Source organism: Tamandua tetradactyla (genome assembly GCF_023851605.1).
Source record: "Tamandua tetradactyla isolate mTamTet1 chromosome 22 unlocalized genomic scaffold, mTamTet1.pri SUPER_22_unloc_2, whole genome shotgun sequence".
Taxonomy (NCBI): Eukaryota; Metazoa; Chordata; class Mammalia; order Pilosa; family Myrmecophagidae; genus Tamandua; species Tamandua tetradactyla.
The window spans coordinates 2,824,495-2,838,158 of record NW_027518252.1 but is presented as its reverse complement, the minus strand read 5'-3'; the positions used below and the strand labels follow the sequence as shown (position 1 = coordinate 2,838,158).

Sequence of the window (13,664 nt, the reverse complement as noted above, 5' to 3'; positions counted from 1 at the left end):
CCTGGAGAGAGCCAAGGGTATCCAAGAGATGAAATCCAGCCCACTAGAAACATTGTGAGGACCCCCCACAAGAAGAGAAGCTGAAAACAACCGAGCTCAGGAACAAGGACCAGTAGTTGCCAGCCCTGTAACTTCCCAGGTTGCATAGATGTTCCAGATCCATTGACCTTTCTCTCCTATGATCTATAATCTTGCAATTTCTTAAATTTCTTTTTAAAATCCATTCCATTTCTGACATATCACATTCTGGCACCTTACAAACTAACACAGGCATGCAGTATATATGGCTACTAAGAAAAAAGAGAAAGTATGGGGATGGAGAGGAGGAGCAAGAGAGCATGAGGTATGGAAGTTATTCCACTTTGGGTGGGATATACTTGAGCTCAATTTCATTAATCTTGCTACTATGACAGGCAGAATGTCTTTGCAGCAGTGGGGCTATTTAGTCAATATAAGCAATGATGTCAGCATGATATTTCCTTCTGCAGAAGCTATGGTCTTAGTATGTGCCATGAAGAATTACTGGTATTTCAGCATGACTCAGTTCTTCTCTCTTTCTTCTTTGTAGTACCTGGATAAAAAGGAAGCTCAAGCATATCAAGTTGATTTGTCAGGCTATTAACTATGACATTCTCACAGGATTTGCATAGTAATGTGTACAATTGACATTATCAAATATTTTCCTCCAGAGCATGACTCATAATTCACACTTTCATTAAATGTACAAATGTACTTTGTTGTAACGATTATGTTCAAAGTCACAAACACAAATACTTAAATGTGTAAAGAAGAGTAAACACTCCTTACTCATTTGCTTGACCATAGATACAAATTAATCCTTTTCAGTCCCAAGACAGACCAAATCTACAAAAACATTTTAATATCTGATCTACTATGTCTGGATTGTTCAAATATGTTAATTAAATATAATCATAGCTGTATAGATGGTGATGATTATTCTATCTTACAGACATTACCTTTTAAAAAATCAAATTTAATGACATTAAGTGGCAGAATAAATCCATCTTCTTCATGTGCATGCCATTTGCACTCTCTATACACAGCCAATTTAAACTCAAATGGGAATTACTATTAAGAAAGGCAGTGCAAAAGAGTCACTACATCTGTAACTAAATTACTTTAGCATAATTATTGTCTTTGACAGCACTCTATTAAGAGTGTTCAAGTTAATTACTCTAAAATTTAAACATTATGGATATAAACTTCCACTTGCTAAATGTATCCACATATTTTGCAACATTGACATATGTACACCCTCATGTCTGTAAGATGAACATTATTCACCTACTAACTTTATGAAATTCCATGTTATGACCAACAGTATCATTTTCTTTAAGAAACTCAAAGGTCCCTAACACGATTTTGATATAGGGATTTCTATTATTCCCATCCTCTTTATTTTTAAATAATGATAGACCATTAAACCTGTTTAAAAATCAAGTATTATTTATAGGTTGTTGGAAAACTTTCACAAATTATTTTTGTTAATTTACAGATGAAATTGAAATTACTAAAAATACTTGATAATTGCTTAAAAATACAAAATATTATGAATGGGAATCCATTTTCTAATAATTTGCATGTGCAAATATTTTATGCAGGCTACACAACATAGCTTTATAATTAAGAATCAGTTAAGTGGGATGTTTATATTAAATGGATTTTTCATATTTTGATAATGCAAGAAGTAACAATATTAAAAATTTCAAAATGTGAGCTAATCTGCTTTTATTACACAAGGGTTGTTTTAGGTTTTTTTAATTAAAAAATTGTTTTTTAGTTTTCCCAAGACTGCTACATGGCCTTTTACTTTATGCAATGCATTTTCCTATTATGAAGTCTCAGATTAAGGTTAAGTAGTTTTTAACATTGGAAATCATTAACTCTTTACTTTCCAATGGGTATGGGCAATATGTCTGTGTATTGTATTTTGGGTAGAAATGAATGTACACAAATTTCTCATTCTTACTGATATGGTTTTATAGTCAGAATTTTACATTATTTAAAGGAAATAGTTTGATGCTTCTGCTAAGCAAAATGATTAATTTTTATAAATTACATTCTCTAGACCGGGATGTTTAATCTGTTTTACATAAAATTCTTGACTATATTTACATAAAGAAAAGTGAGATAATTTGTCATTAATTAAAAGACATACATGTCTAAAAATTTTGGACTCTCTGCAATAAAAGTCATCAGGTTTAGCATGGATCAAATTCAAAATGAGATAAAAAATTAATTGAGTTTTTAACTGTCTAATTGAGTAGTTAAATATCTAAAATGTTATTTGTGATAGTTTGCAGCTATGCAACCCAGAAAGGATCACACTTTCTTAATCCTTTCCTGTGGGTATATGCCTACTGTGAGTGGAACACTTTGACTAGGTTATTACAGTTGAGATGTGACCCATCTTGTAGGAGCCAAGTGTTAAAAGAAGACCTGCAGAATTTGTTGGGAGCAGCTGGCCTCAGGGTGGTGGCAGTAAACTGTGGAGATTGTTATGTAGTGCAATCTGGGAAGAAGAGAATGTTTACCTGAATGGTTATGTTAAATATGAAGGAAGAGAGCACTGAAAAATAAGCTCTCTATTCTTTCAAGAAATGCATGCATGCCTTTTGTCACCCTGCAGTATTTAAGCAGGAGCTGAATAAAAATAAAGCTATCTGATGTCTGATATAAAGTTAAGCTTCAGACCCCCTGAGCCTGGCTGTGTCTTTCTTTCTTTCTTTCTTTCTTTCTTTCTTTCTTTCTTTCTTTCTTTCTTTCTTTCTTTCTTTCTTTCTTTCGTTCTTTCTTTCTTTCTTCCTTCCTTCCTTCCTTCCTTCCTTCCTTCCTTCCTTCCTTCCTTCCTTCCTTCCTTCCTTCCTTCCTTCCTTCCTTTCTTTCTTTCTCTCTTCATTCAAGTTTGGTCTTTATCCTCTTATTGGACTCATTTATACGAGGATCAATGACATACAGGAAGTATTAGAGAAAATCCCAGAAGAAACTAAGAAAAACAAAAGCTGAACTCAAATAGAAATCCACAGGTGGAGCAGGCAGAAGCTGAAAGCAATGAAACTGAAACCTGGGAGAGAAAGACCAGCAGATGCTGCTGTATATCTTTCTGTATAACAAAGGAGTCTCAGATCTCAGGTAGCCTCTCTTCAGGAAGAAGGTATCATCCTCTTGGTATCTTGATTTGGATAGTTTTCATGGCCTCAAAACTAAACTTGTAAGTTAGTAAATCCTCATTGTAAGATTCAAGCCATTTCTGTTATAATGCTTTCAGCCAGACATACCAAACAAAAGCAGTACTAAACCAGAAAACAGAAACTCAAAATTGACTAGTACCAGAGGAGGAAAACTGACTTGCCTGAAAAATTAGGATTTTATTTTACCTCTTCTTCCATGACTTCAAAACACTAAAGATTTCTTCTTATCCATGGCCCTTTACCTCTACTGATGCAAAAATTGCTGTATCTTTACCTTAAATAGAGAACTCATGTCTTTGTGATAAAACCAGAATCCAAAAATACATACCCAACTTTTTCTGATCAAAGCTTTGGTATAATCTTAGAATATCATGACAAGATGGTTTCTTCCCTTGCATATTTTTCCTATACTGTAGTTAAACCCTAGGATTAAAATGTAAATCTTTAATATCATGGTATTGAGATGATTAATCAATCTGCTCTACAAATAATAAAATAGCAAATTATTTCTTTGATTGAGCTGACTGTTTTGACTTGATAACAGTGTCAACTAGCATATAATTTAGTTCTTCAGAGTACAGGATGGGTAATAGAAAGTATTCATTCAAAAACACATTGTAGAAGATATATTTTTCTTCTGTTTAACTACTTTTTTTGGAAATATACTTTCTCAATAATTTCTAGAAGCACACATGTATGTAATATCATTTAACAATATTTACCTTATTGACTACATAAATTTGGCCTAATTATATAGAGTAATATACTTGCAATGTTATTTCATTCATTGTTCATATCCATTCTAATATTTATACATTTATCTATATACACATGTATATATGCATATAGTCATGTATGTGAATGTGTACATGTTTATGTGAATATTTGTATGGTTATATGCACGTAGATGTAAACCAAAATGCATGTATATATTCAAATGTATATATATGTATATATGAATGGGATTCCCACTTTATATGGAATTTTTCCTTATAAATGTTCAAAAGTGAAAATAATGGGTCCAGGCATATGGTTAATTTTTCTTGATGTAATTTTCTCAAATATTCAGTAATGTACATTTAGCATGATAAATATATGTATGCAAATAAGCATCTGTGCTTACATAAGACTGTATATGTAAATCCAGTTCACAACAAAATTAAAATATACCATTTTGCATAAAAAAACACATTGTAGAAATACTATAACCAGGATTACCTGAAGTTAAAAAGAGATTAGAAATCATAAATATTAAGATATCAGCTTGACCTAATCTCATAAGGTAAAGATGGTGATATCCAACAGGATGTTTCTCAGTCCTATTTGAGCAGCATCATTTAAATGCATCAGTTTGGGTGAAGAAAGTGACTTCTCATTTGGCTACCTGTAACTTCCTTATATCATTTTCTAGAGTTTCCCATGTTGTGGGTAAGGAGCTGTGGCCTCTTACAATTCTAAGGTAAAAAAACTGTGATTTTGTTATGACAAGGCTGCATAGGCTGAAACTTGGGATGTCAAAGATATTTAATATTCATGAAAATTAAAAGAATTTGAGATCTTTAAAATATTTTATTACACATTTTTTAGAAAGTTTGGAATAATTATAATGAAAATAATTATTTAGGAGTAAATGGAAAGATTACTAACATTATTGAAAAGGATTTATGATCTAAAACACATACATTAAGGAGTGTATTAATGTAATTCTGTCATTACTAGTGTAAAATCGATTAAGAAGAGTAGTTAAATAGTGAAGTATTTGAAGCACACCTATATTCAAAGAAAATAATTAAAATCACAGGAAAGCCATGTTAGAATTCAACTATTTTGTCCACTACTGCAATATAAATATGGTGGAAAATAGTGAGAAAATATTTTATCTCAATATAAACATGAGATTCTTTATACATAATATAAATGTTTATATATGTTCATGGTGATATAGTAAAATCCATAATAATAATAAAAGCACAGTAACAACTCATTGCATATATATGTCAAGTACTTTGCAGTGTGACATAACATGAGGCTACAGTTAATGATTTTATTCCTCAACAGTGTTAATATACAGGCTTCCTGGGAATTTGGCTCCATTGTTTACCAGTTCTGTTACCTATTCCTTGTCCACTTGTACATATAAATCACAGAATCCTCAACTGTAAAAGGAAATTTAAAAAATAACTATTGAATATTTGATGGGCAGATTTTTCCCAGTACAATATAAGAAATAATGCAATTGTTTAATTCAGTTGGTCTGTAACAATTTGCATTTCAGTTTATTTAGAAGATGGTACATTATAGATCATAATTATGTTACTGAATTGCATTTTGAATATTAATGTTTTCATTTTCAAAAGATGCCAAAGTGCAATATACCAAAAATGGAACAACCTTTTAAAAGGGGAATACATTAAGTTGTAGGTTTACAGTTCTAAGGCTGTGAAAATGTCCGAACTGAGGTATACAGAGAAGGATATGCTGATTCAAGAAAGGCTGATTCATCCAGAACACCCCTGTCAGCTGGAAAGGGATATGCCAATGCCTGCTAGATTTCTCTCCTTGCTTCTAATTTTATAAGGATTCCTTGGGGGATATTCTCCTTGTGCATTTCCAAAGGTTGCTCTTGGTTCTAAAGCTTTTCCAAAATAGCTTCCTTTTAAAGGGCTCCAGTAAACAACCTCACCTTGAATGGGTGGAGTCACATCCGCAAAGAAACACCTAATCAAATGTTACTACCCATAATTAGGTGGATTACATCTCCATGAAAACAATTAAAAATGATCCCACCCAGTAATACTGAATGAATATTAAAGGATATGGCTTTTCTGTGGTGAATTACAGCCTCAAGCCAGCACAATTATTAATTTAAATGCTAGTAAAGGATATGGCTTTTCTGTGGTACATTACAGCCTCAAGCCAGCACAATTTAGGATATTACCTCTCACATGAGTATAATCTACATTTCAAGTCAAAATATTGTATTTCTTGTCAAAACCCTGGGTTCCTAAATGAATGAAGCAGTATAGCCGTTGTAAGAAATATGTCAGTTTTCAAATGAATACTGCAACAAGAATTTAAAATTACTTTATAATAAATATTTCATTCTAAGTACTATTATGCATGGAGCCACAGGTTGAAGAAAATAATGCTTTAATGGCCCAGAGATGCCATTGTCAGTTGAAGTTGAGGGATAGTCTTTACACAATGTAAATAAAACACTTTTGTAGGATTCAGAGCAGGTGGGAATTAAGGTCAACCAAGCTCTAGGTCAGGAAATTAAAAAAAGACATGTCAGAATTCCAACCTGAAAAAAAAGAACAGTGAAGTTTGTGTCTGAGTTCAGATTAATAAAAGACAATTATGCATATTTTTGGCAAAATGGAGATGAATCAGAGTGCATTTGTGCAGGACTTCCATGCCACCTCTTCCCCTAAAGTGACCTGGGGAGGTAACCATTAACAGAGCTCATGCTGACTGTGTAGAGAAGGCCATCAAACATTGCAAACTTGTCCAATCAGAAGTCAGATTTAAGGGAACATTTAGATGTCATTTGCTCAGGTTGACCTCCAGTAGGAGAAAGAATGTAGAACATGTGTTAGAGATGGAAAAAAGAGATCTAACAGAGCAACAGAACCCAATCCACTAAATATATGATGTCCTGGACATTATAGTTCCAACAGAAGTTGCAATGCATTTCAGAAGTTAACCAATAACAATACGTTGGCAATTAGACTGTTTCAACCTATTAGTTAATTTGACTAATGGTGCTGTAACATTGGTGCACAATTGTCTGCTCATATCCCTCTTTTCAATTATTTTAGGTGTATAACTAGAAATGAGATTACATAGCAATATGATGATTGTAAATTTTACTTATCAAGGACCTACTAATATTCTCCAAAGCAGCTGCACTATTTTATAAGCCATCCAACGATGCATATGCTTTAATATCTATGTACCCTTGGCAGCATATTATTTTGATTATTTGTTAAAGTGTAATCACTGAGGCTCCCCAGAGAAGATGAAATTCTGGTGAAATAGAACAATGATGAATGCTGTTTGATTTCCCAGTCTGCCTGCATGACCTATGGATATCAGACATGCTTACCCAAACAATTAGTGCTGACAATTCTTTATATAAATATTTTAATATATATGTATATACAAATATATATACACTTTTTGTTCTGTTTCTCTGAAGAACCATGATTGATATGGATTTATGTACAAAAAGTGGTTTAGAAGAACAGAATGTTCAGGATGAGTTTTCTGAAATGATATTGGTACAGGAGAATCAATCTTTCCAACCTGTCTGAGAATGACAGGTTATTCCTGAAAAATACTGTAATAGTTTCCTTTGATGGAGATATCTTATAAGACTGTTGACTCTCTTCAGGAGCTACTGCTCACCACACATCTTGCTCTAGGCCCATAAATAAGCAAAGGTACCAGCAGAAACCAAAGGATGAGTTAGAATGTATAATCCACAATACAGTATGTTATTCTTCAAGTGAACTTCATGATTTTTCCAAATTCACAGGCAGAAATATGGGGACTGTGTTTGTGGGAATGAATATTGATCATATTAGACATGGTAGAAGTAAGATAAAATTAATAAGGCCTAATTTAGTGACAAAGTGAGTTGCTTCTACATCCACTAAAATTGCTTAAATGAGCAAGATTGACAAAACCTTGCATTGCTGCCTATTTGGAGCAAACATGATTTGTGAGAATAACTAGTGGAAATATAAAATTGTAAATCTTCTTTAAAAATCATTTATTGGAAAGGTAATCATAACTTTAATAAAAGAAGTAAGAAGTTATAATCACCAAAAGATGCTAAAAAGTAGTTTTACTAATAAAAGCTCCAGACTGAAAATGGCATGCATATTAATGAACAAAATAATATAAAACAACTTTGATAAATCCATACAGTGGAATATTACTCTGTAATAAAATAAAAAAAGAAATATTTCAAATATAGAGTGTGTGCATATACACATATTATTATGTATAAGTTGCATTCATGTATAAACTTATATATAATGTGTGTGTGTGCATTTCTGTCATATGTGGAAGAAACCAGAGACTATGAATATAATCTTAAGTGATGGAAGCTGGGAACACCAAATAAAGTGTTCATTTATGCAAAATTCTAGAATAGGCTCAAGGAAAACATTTTGACAAAAATCATACCTGTTATATTAAATGTGTTTCAGATTTTCATGTTGGTGTGACAGAAGTCGTTTCTCTTGAAAATGGGAATGAGTTACATGAGGGCTTGTACTTGTAAAAAATTAGCTAAAGGTCTGCTTCAGATCTGAAAATGTATTGCCCACAAGTTATACTTGCAATTAAAATTTTCAGCAATAAACCTTCAATATCTGTGAAGTATTTATTTCATTCTTTCACCAAATATTTGCTGTGATATATACCATACAAATATGTTACTAATTTTGTGATTCACAAGTGTTTAGCAACACATAGTATGATTTTGTGATAACATTTTAGCAACTGAACAGAAGTATGGAGATTCATCCTCTTTTCAAATAAAATAGAAGAAACATATGAACCTATAAATACATACTTAAATGTGAAGAAGATTTTGCCTTCTGAGAAAATCACAGACTACAATTTTAGATAATCTTCAACATTGGGGTAAACCAGAATATCTTAGTTATGATTTAAGGCAACACATTGACCCATACCACTTTGTCAAGGCTCCTTTCACATCATTGTTCCTCAGACTATAGATAAGGGGGTTCAGTGCAGGAGTAAAGATAGTATAAAATGTCCATACAATCTTGTCATAGTTAGCTGATGTGTGTGACTTGGGTCTCATATAAATAAATGTAGTAGCTCCATAAAAGAGTCCCACCATGGCCAAATGTGATGAGCAGGTGGCAAAAGCCTTCTTGTGAGCTTCTGTGGATCGCATGTGGAGAACATCAGCTAGGATGAGACTATAGGAAGTCAGGATCAATGATATTGGGACTAGAAGCATTAACACACAGCAGATATACATGGCATACTCAAAGACAGAAGTGTCTGCACAAGCCAAGTGCAACAGCATAGGACCCTCACAAAAATAATGATCAATCTCATGTGATTTGCAATATGGGAAGCTCAGGGTAGCAGCAGCTTTCATGAGACCATCAGCTGCTCCAAGAAACCAAGACCCCAAAATCATTCTCAGGCATACTTCCCAGCTCATGAGGATGGGATATCGCAGAGGGTGACATATAGCCACATAGCGGTCATAGAACATGACTGCCAGGAGGAAGCACTCTCTACCACCCAGTGTGAGGAAGAGAAAGATCTGGAATCCACAGCCTGAGGGGTGATGAACATTTTGCCAGTCAAGTAATCAGCAGCCATTTTGGGCACAATGGTGTAAATCAGCATCATGTCCATGAGGGATAGTTGGCTCAGTAGGAAATACATGGGCTTGTGAAGGTGGTGGCCCCAGTAGGTCAGGAGGATCATGAGGGCATTGACCAGAAGTGAGACGAAGACAATTGTTAGCATCATCACAAAGAGGAAGAAGTAGGCTCTTGTTTGATTAAAGAGTCCTAGCAAAATGAAATCTGAGGCATGGTTTCTGTTTTCCATGACTTCAAACAAGAAACACTGCAAATGGAAAAAATAATTCAGAGACAAGTTGTGGTGTGGAGTACAAGTTATTGCTTTATATGTACATAATTTCAATTTGGGGTGATGCAAGCTTTTTGATAGCTGATGAGGCTGAATGTAGCATAATATAGTGAATATAACTGATGTCACTGATTTATGTTCATGGATGTGGTTACCTTGTAACCAAAAATGGACCATTTTGTATTTTATACATGGTCTAAGTAAAAATTAATAAATAAAAAACAAAAAAGAGAATTTTTACGTTTTAAATTGTTTTATTTCAGTTATATATTTTATCAAAATTACTAGAGAGAAAATGAAGACTTTCCAAAACTCAAACCAGAAATTCAACATCAATTAACACACCCAATCCCATACATATTTGGTCCATATATCAAATCTGGCCTCTGGTAAACTTTTTCTTGTTTCTGAATCTATTAAATATTCAAATTATTTTATGTAAGTGCGAACATATAATATTTGTCTGTTTATGTCTGGCTATAGCTATAATAATATAAGAAAAAGTGATTCTCAAAAGCTGCTGCAAGAGACAAAGAAGGACACCATTTGCAAATAAAATGAACAAACAACCAGTAGACTAAAAAATAGTAAACATCTATGCATCTTTTCACAGACCCCAAATAAATGAAACATTCCTTGGCCAAATTAAAGGGAACAAATAGACTGCTCTACAATTATAGTTGTAGATTTCAATATAACCATTTTCAGTAATGCATAGATCATTCTGACTTCAGATCAGTATAAAAACAGAGTACTTGATGAATATATAAATGAACTGGGAATATCAGACATATATTCCAAACATTACAAGAGCAAAATAAATTTTATTTTCAAGTGTTCATGAATCATTCTCAGGGATGGACCCCTGTTAGTTCACAAAAGACATCTTGTAAATTAAAAAATATCAACATATGACCTAAATGGAATAAAGCTAAAAGTCAATAGGAAAAGGAAAGCTGTAATATTCACAGATATGTGGAAATTAAACAGAACACTTAAAAATCAGTGGGACAAACAAGAAATCACAAAGGAAATGAGGTCATGTTTTGTGACAAATATAAATGAAAACATATTGAAAATAAGTGAAAGTGATGGAGACATTCCTTATAGATGTAGATACAGAAATCTTCAATAAATCATAAAAATTGAATCCAACAACAATTTTAAAGAACCATGACAAATCTGATTCATTCTAGGTATGTAAAATGGTATTTCAATGTAAGAAAATCAGTCAGTGTATTACACTGCATTAGCAGAATAAAGAAAAATCATATGGTCATAGCAATGGATGTGGAAGGATATGACAAAATCCAACATATTTTTATGGTATCACTCAGCAAAATAGGAACAGAAAGTAATTTCTCTAATATGCTAAAGGACATAAAAATTCACAGCAAAAATTATATTCAAAGTTTACATATTGGACTTCTTTCCACAGAAGACAGGAATAAGTTAAAGATGCTTAATTTCACCACTGATATTGAGTACTTTAATGGAAATCCTTCCCAAAGCAATTAGGCTAGAAAGAAAAAATAAAAGACATACAAATTGGAAAGGTATAAATAACTCTCTCTATACACAAATGAAATGATATTTGTTTGGAAAATCCCAAAGAAAATCAATCTACTGAATAAATGCAAAATCTATCAAACAAAGCAGAAATTAATATGTGTTTGGAAGTATGTGAAGAAATAGGATCCCTTAAAAATTGCTGGTGGCATTGTAAAATTCTGAAGTTCTGTGCAAAAACATTTTATGATTCCTCAGAGTATTGCAAATAGAATTATCATATAAGCCATCAATCTCATTTTTTGGTACATATCCAAAAGAATAGAAAATAAAGACTTAAAGAAATAGTTTGCAAGCCATGTTTTATCAGCTTTATTCACAAGAGCCAAAAGGTGGAAGCAAATAAATTGTTATTAACAGGTAAATGAGTAAGCCAAATTTGGTATACATGCACAATGAAATAATAGTGAACTGTAAAAAGATATGATGTTCTGATTCATGAACCACCTCAATGATATTCTAAATGAAAAAAACCAGATGCAAAAAGACAAATATGTGGTCTCACTTATATAAAATAGGTAGTTGATAATAATGGCTATATATTTGGAATATTTAAAATTTAATGGAAACATTTTCTTGAATAGATAATATTTCTGGAAGTCATTTTTTTTCTTTCGAAATATTAAAAGTTATTTTTTCAGATTTAGGAACTGGAAAGATTGAGGTTGTATATCAAAACATAACTTGATTTGGAAATGTTAATAAATTAGTATACATTTACAGAACTATAACCAGAGAGCAAAAGTGACTTTCTAAAATCTTTTCTCCTAATGTGAGACTCAAATGCTAATGCATAATTTCATTAACAATACAAACAGTGTGTGTTATGATGTGGTGATTAATTTCATAGTCACAGAAACAAATATTTTATAGGTTAAAGGAAAGTGAAAACTCTGTATTTATTCAGATGATTATAGATGTAAGTTAATTTTTTTTCTGTTCAAAGATATTCTAAATTCTTTTAAATATTCTGCTCTGATATGTTGAGGCTGAAACTTTTCTATTGTGGAGACTAAATATGTACAGAGATTCAGGGATGGGATTGCTAATGAAGTCTTCAGTATATGGGTTTGTAGACATTCTAAGTCAAAGAGGTTACATAGAACATCCTCTTTCATGGATGTATCTCTTGCACCCATTCTACACAGCCATCTGAAACCCAAATGGGCATTTTGATGAACAAACAGTGAAAAGGCTCATTAAATCTGTAACTATATTACTTGATTATCATAATTATTTTCATAGCACTCTATTTGAGGGCTTTACTGATTATTTAAGAATTAGATATTGCAAGTATGCTTTCAATTTACTAAATATTTCATGTATTTTCTAACTCTTTGAAACCTGCACACTCTCATAACTCTCACATATTATCTTTACATTTTGTAACTTTGTGAAATTTTCAGTTAAGACCCTTAGTATGATTTTCCTGAAGAAAATCAAAGGACCCCTAATGAATTTCTTTGGCTTGGGATCTTCTGTTATTTTGTTTTCAATACCTGCCTCATTTTTAAAGGTTATAGACATTTTGCCATGTTTCAAAAACATTTCAAAATTTTAGGTTCTTGGAAATTTTTCTTAAATATGTTTTTAATATTTGATAAATAAAATTGGAAATAAAGCTTACTTCATTGTTACTAGAAAAAATAGAAGCTAGTATGGGTGAAGATGTGCTTTGTAATAAGTTTCCAGCATGTATATTTTAGTTATATGTTACTTTGTATAGGTGTACATTTAAGTATTAACTTAATGGGATGGTTGATATTGAATTCTAGATTTTATGTTTTAATAAAGGAAGCACACATAGAATTAAAAATAGCAAAATGAGCTAATCTGATTTAACTAGGCAAAATATACTTGAGTGTTTCTCAACTACTTACAGAACTTTTCAGATTATTCAAGAGATTTATTATTATGAGGCTTCTAATTAAGGTTATTAGTTTCATTTTTAATATGAAGGCATTAACTCAACTTTTCAATGGATACAGGCAATAAAGCTATGCTTTATCTTTTTAATACATACAAATATGTAAAAGCAATTGACAATTTTGCATATAATTGTCTGGTTAGAATGGTACAGTGTTTATATTACTTAGTGAAAAGATCAATTCAGTGCATCAATTAAATAACCTGAGTAGTGGGCAATTATATTTCAGTAAACTGTCACATTGTTAAATTTGTTTTTCTTAAAATTCTTGACCACATTTTCAAATACACAAGTGTAATACT

The 13,664-nt window shown here is 32.1% G+C and overlaps 1 pseudogene; it reads right to left on the bottom strand.

The window, feature by feature from the left end:
- Positions 1–8,889: 8,889 nt before the first annotated feature.
- LOC143672948 (olfactory receptor 2T8-like) lies at positions 8,890–9,824 on the bottom strand (annotated as a pseudogene).
- Positions 9,825–13,664: the final 3,840 nt, after the last annotated feature.